A 5975-nucleotide genomic window follows, 5' to 3' on the forward strand; every position below is an offset into this window, starting at 1 on the left:
GGCAGAGGAGGGGAAGGAGGCGAGGGGCAGGTCAGGCTGTGAACCGAGCGCCGGCCGCTCCTACTGGTGGGCGTGAGGGGCGCACGCCATGCGCTGGCTGCCGAGATATTAGCGCGTTTACAGCGGAATCCCTTTCTATATAAACAGTTCTTCCCACCCAGGACGCTTTGAAAGGCGAGGTCCTGGTCTCCAGCGTGTTAAGTACCTGAATGAGTGCTGGACCAAAGCCCCCGCAAGCCCGGAAGGTGCCACCTCCGCCCCCTGCCCCGCCCCGTCCTCCGCCCCTCGGCTCCCCGTTACCTCCCAGAGGCAGCAGGAAGCAACCCTCGGCATTAGCAATTCTGTCTGATTAGCGCAAAGTGTGGACAGATAATGGGGATTGTTCCCGATGAATAACAGCTTGGGTGGCGAGCGGTGGCCAACACCCGCCTGCCCATCCCCAGCTTCCTCCTTCTCCTGGCTGACATAGGGCCTGGCCCCGCAGGAGCGCCGGGATGGGTAGGAGCGGCATGGGTAGTTTTATGAGCACCCAGGAATTTATTCCCTGTCTGCTGATTCCTCGAGCTTGTTTGCTAGAGTGTTTGTTTCCCGCAATTATCTAGAAAGTGATTTACAAGGCGGCGTTAAACTGGCGGGCTCTCGTTCTCTTTTTGGTTGGGCGCCTCTAAGGACTGAGGCGAGAATTCCTGTGGGCACAGAGGAGTCGCCTGGCCCCACCGGCATCCGGGCCAAAAGTGTTGAAAGCTGCTTGGAGACTCCCCACACCCCAAATGACCCCTGCAACTTCAGGGGTGCTGGGGAAGGGCTGGCAGCATCTGGGGAGCCCTGGCTCGGCGCGCGTTTCCCCATACCAGCCAAACAATTTATTACAAAGTGGCAAACTCGTTGGCTGCCCGTCGCGCCCTCCTCAGAGCTGAGCCCAGACCCTACTTAGAGTTCACGGGCCGCGCCGTTTCGCAGGGCGGCCTGCGAGGGCTTTGCAGCCTCTTTGGCGTCGCTAGACCCTCTGGCGCCACTTGTAAGCCCTAGCTCCTTGGCCTCAACATCAGACCCAGTGCCAGGAATGCGGCCTCTGCCCAAGAGCAGGCCACCAGCCAGGGTTCCTCACTCGGTCGCTGCTGCTGGCCTACTCAGGTAATGGGCCGATCCGGATAATTAGACGTGCAGCAAAGACGGCCTGCCCAGGGTTCCCCGAGATCTTCTACTCCTCACAGACCAATCCAAGCAAATGATCCATGTAGAAGGCTCAGGGAGCCACGGGAATTGCATGCATTTTGTGGCCCGTCGTTTCGTCAGGGCCGCGTTTCAGTGTATGGCTCAGCGGGTGCATTTTCACAGGTCTCTCCTTCGGCACGCCACTGGTTTGGGTTTCTGTTTGTTAAATTTAGTGAGGGGCGCGGTGCTTGGGTGGCCCGGTCCACCTGAGCTGAAGTCGGACCTGGCTCCTGTGCAGTTGCCGCGGCGCCGCTGGGCCTAGCGCACCCTCCCAAGCGGCCTCGGCCTCCCTGTCAAGCGTGCCCAAAGCGCCTGGGGCTGTGCAGCGCGCTGGGTGGTCGCAGGGAGGCAACCCCAATACAGGCCAACTGCTAGGCCCTGGACAAAGGGGAAATGGAGCTCGACGCCCCGGACCTGTTGGAAGCATTTGTTCCAGTCAAGATTTTGCATTTGTTCAGTCCGAAATAATGCGTGATTGACGCCTGCTCACAATGCACTTTAGCGCGCCGGGATAAATCAGAGCTTGTCCGTGTTGTCATGGTTTTCAATGGGGTTCAATGGGATTGGGAGCAAGATCTACTCTGCTGGCTGTCTCTCCGCGGCCTCGGCAATAGATTTATTAGTTATGTCTTTTTAAATAAGATTAAATTGAAATGACTTGGTTGTCCTCTCTGAGATGGGGAGGAGAAAGGAACAGTGGGTAGGCCAGGGCAGGGCAGAGCGGGGAGGGCAAAGGCAGAAGCTGGAAACGAGGCTCCCACCGCGCCCCAGCCCCAGCACCTAAGCTCCAGCATCCTAGAGGTTGGTCAGGTCACAGACCTGCCTAGAGCCTGTGGAATGCTTTTTGGCTAGAGCTCCAGGCCTGGCAGCCTCTCCAGCCCACCTCTGAGAGAGGTGGAAGAAGGGCAGTGGCAAAGGCTGTCCTAGGGAAGCAGTAAGACAGACCCCAAATTAGGGTCTGAACTTCCAGGGGTTGTTGAGCAGAAGCTGTTCTGGTTTGGGAATGGTTTGTCATCCCAGCTCTGTCCCCAACTAACTCTAATCAGCTCCTCAATCGGAGCCTCTTGTTTTTCTCATCAGAAGTAGAGAACAAATTTGGTAACTTCGAAGAACTTTACCAGTTTTATGATTCCATGTCTCTCAATTTTTCCTAAAATCATCATTGCATTACCCCCATATGCCGGAATTCTCACCCCCAGGACACTGACTCCACACTCTCCAGAATGTCCTAGGACCTGGTGTGCCATCATTTGCGTTTCCAAAAGACCTTCCACAAGAGTGGCATGGGTAGATAACAATTTTGTAAAGAGAACTAAGTCAGTAGAAGGGAAAGAGGAATCTTTCCTGGACTGACTGACCTCTCTTAGCCTTTTAATCTATTTAACATCCTAAGCCCACACTGACGTGTAGAAATAAGTAAATGTCACTCTTCAGTTCTTAAGAGCTCTTTAGCACCAAATATTTGTTTTTACTCTTAGTATTAGGCTCCCAAAGAGGAGATGCATCCCTCATCCAGCAGTTGTGCTGTGGGGAGGGCCTAGTCTGAGATTAGCTCCAAATATTCTTTCTGGCCTCACCACCCTGCCCTGGGAACAGCGCTCCCAGGCCCCAGCATGTGTTTTGAGTATCCCAGGGAAACTCTGTAACTCCTCCTTCCAGAAAGCACTGTACCTTCCTGGCTTCTTCTGGGATTCTCCCCTCTTTGGTGGGTGCCTTTGTGCTGGTTCAGTCTTCCTCTCAACTCTGCTTTGGGGCTTTCTCTAAATTATCTCCAGCAGTCAGAACAGTCAGGACCTGGGAGCTCCAGGAGGTTGCTTCATTTAAACTGTTCCTTCCGAAGGAAGGCGTGGAGGAAAGGGGATGGAGAGCTAGAATTGCTCGAGAAAGGTTTCTTTATGGCCTCCTCACATCAGATGAACTAAAAGACATGGAAGGAGAAAATTATTTTGACATTGGGCCAATAGAAAAAAGTAGTCAAGTTATTAAGTCTTATACATATTGGATATAATCTATATGAATTGCCTCCAAGTCATAAGTAAATATCTAACCAAATAGTCTTTCCAGATATTAAAATATTGTTTCATGTTCTGGACACTTATTTTGCAATTCAGTATAACTTGTGAGTATTATTATGTAATTAGATAAGGAGCTACTTCCCTGTAGTTGGAGGCAGTTCCTCATAATCCCAGTCAAGGTTTTTAATCTTTAGGTGCCTGTGCCACAGTGAAGGCATTTAAGCCATCTGCACTGATCATCCTTTCACAAGTATTGTCTCAGATGGTCATCACTGCTGTGTGCTTAAGAGTTTAAGACTAGAAATTTCTGAAGCAAAACTCGAGTATCTGTTTTTTTTTTTAATGACTGCATCTATGTCTCGCATTCTGTTTTTAAATCCTTCCATTTTGGTTAAGTGTCTCACAAAATCCTGCAAATCTGTACAGGACTGAAGAGAGGCAACTTTGCAAATTCCCCTTGATAGATGGAGGGCTCTCAACTGCCAGGACATTTTTCTCTGCCTCATAGCAACTGCCCTTCCCTTTTTATCAGTATTCTGGTTAAAATGGCAAAAGGAAAACAGAAATGGGCTTTTGACACTTCCAAGAAAAAGTGAATGATCTTGATGAGCTTTAGGATGGAAAGAAAAGGCAGCATTTAAAATCAGACCTCTTTGCCTTTCCTTCTGAAAACTAGTGGCCATGAATAAGTAAACATTTCTCTTTTAATGGCTAATAACCAGTTGCATGGTGTCGTAGTCCAGGCCTGGCTGCGATCTTCTTTAGCTGTGCTGATGATGTCCACAGCACACAGGACAAGGGGCAGGCAGCATCGCTGTTTGGCCTGGGACTTTAGCGCATCTTCAAAATGGCCTCTTTTTTTTTTGCCTTTTAATTATTTTTATTACTCAAAAAAGCTTCTTTTTTTTTTAATTTAGCTTTCTGACCCTGTGCTTGTGCCTTCAATACTTTTACAACAATTTTCTGCTCCTCAGTTAGGAAAGCACGCTTGATCCTGTCCCAGACACATTTAGCACCCATGGATCCACCATAGGCCCTACTGACAGGTTTTTTCGTTTTAGACAACTTCATTAGAACTTTAGATCTCACAGCACGAACTCCACGAAGTCGGCCTGTGTACACACCACATGCAGATTTTGGTGCTTTCCCAACCTTTTTGGTATGGAGGTAAACCATTCTATTGCCAGGGGTTCAGGACAGTCTAGTTTTGTTAGAGGCTGTATTGCAGGACAGCCTCTGACAGTATGTCAAATGCTGGACCATTGTGAATACCTAATGACACCGTTCCCAGAAGAGCTAAAATGGCCTTTAAATTGTATTATTTGGTGTCAGATGACAAGATTTGAAAGATCCCACCTTAAGTTCCTTAAAATATTGACTTTACATGAACTTTTGGTGGTTATTCTTCATCTCTAGGAGAAAAGTTTTTCTCTCTTAATATGTTTATCTGATTGTTTAGGTGTATACGTGAAAAAATAGGGGGTAAGATGGTTCAGTGAATTAAAAAGTAAATTATTTAATTAAATGTCTGTAGTTTCCATGTCCTAAAGAACCAACAGATAACTTTTTAATTTCTAAATTAGTTCATTAGTTTATTTAAATGTTTATCATCTCTCCCGTCCTTTAGAACAGTATAATAAGGTAGCTGTGATAGCACGGGATGTAAGTTGTCAGAATGAACATAACAGCCCATTTGGGGAGGGTGCCAGATCTTATTTGTCCAGAGCTGAACTTCTCATTTTTGTCTAATCTTTTATTGTAAGGTACCAATTTATATTCCTTTAACTGATACAAATATAGTTTGTATAACACAGGGTCCTTACTGATGTTTCACGGCACAGGTTCAGGCCCCAAGTCACACTCACTGCCATGTACAGACACTAGCAGAGGAGACTGGCCCCAGGGACCTGTTTGGTGATATCTGCCCAAGACCTCACACAAGTGTGCCAACAGTACATACGCATACTGAGCATCACTTCGACACAAGCCAATTATTTTATTTTAGTTGCCCCAAATGAGGCACCTTTTTTATACCTTTACTTTGTTTGACATTAACTTTGTGATTTTAAAAGGGTTGCATTATTAAAATGAGATACTATATGTGTCCTGTTTGACAGCAGTTTAAACACCAAGCCAATGATTATTCTGGAGAAGTATTTGTTCATATTTGGTGAAGACAAGGACCACAGTATCTCAGAAGGCTAAAGAATCAAATATTCCATTTTCTTATTAGTGATGATGACAGCAGTAGTAATGAAATATCACTTTATGTTTTGTGCATTTGAGAAGGTTTGCATTGTGCCCTCATACCTGTTAGCACATCCTGAGTCAGGAGAGATTACCTAGAAGAAGCAAAGCTTAAGGAGAGACTTGGAAGCAGATGGGCTATGGTTGCCCTAGAATTGAAATTAGGAAAAAGAGTGAAGAGGACCTAAGGAGGAGTAAGAGAGCCTATTGCCATACAAGGTGGGAGAAAAGAATGATTAAAAGGTGAAAGGGAAACAGAGCCTGCTTCTTTAGAGCTACAGGTTCAATTCATCTCAACTCAAAAAGAAAAAAAAAAATGCATGAACAGGAAGGCTCCAGTCCATAGCGGCTTCTGTATTCTTTCCCAAAGCTTTTATATTTCTAAAAACTAATGAGAATAGCTTCCAGTTGTAAGAAGAGTAAGCCCTGGGGATGGACTGTACAGCCTGGTGACTGTGGGTGACAGTATTTTATATGTGAAAGTTGCTAAGAGAGTAG

At 46.9% G+C, this 5975-nt stretch overlaps 1 pseudogene; it reads right to left on the reverse strand.

Moving 5' to 3' along the window:
* Window positions 1-4100: 4100 nt before the first annotated feature.
* On the reverse strand, window positions 4101-4493 carry LOC123825264 (annotated as a pseudogene).
* Between the last annotated feature and the right edge of the window lie 1482 nt (window positions 4494-5975).

This window comes from Phyllostomus hastatus, unplaced genomic scaffold (genome assembly GCF_019186645.2).
Source record: "Phyllostomus hastatus isolate PE091 unplaced genomic scaffold, TTU_PhHast_1.1 phas_contig_62, whole genome shotgun sequence".
NCBI classification, from domain to species: Eukaryota; Metazoa; Chordata; class Mammalia; order Chiroptera; family Phyllostomidae; genus Phyllostomus; species Phyllostomus hastatus.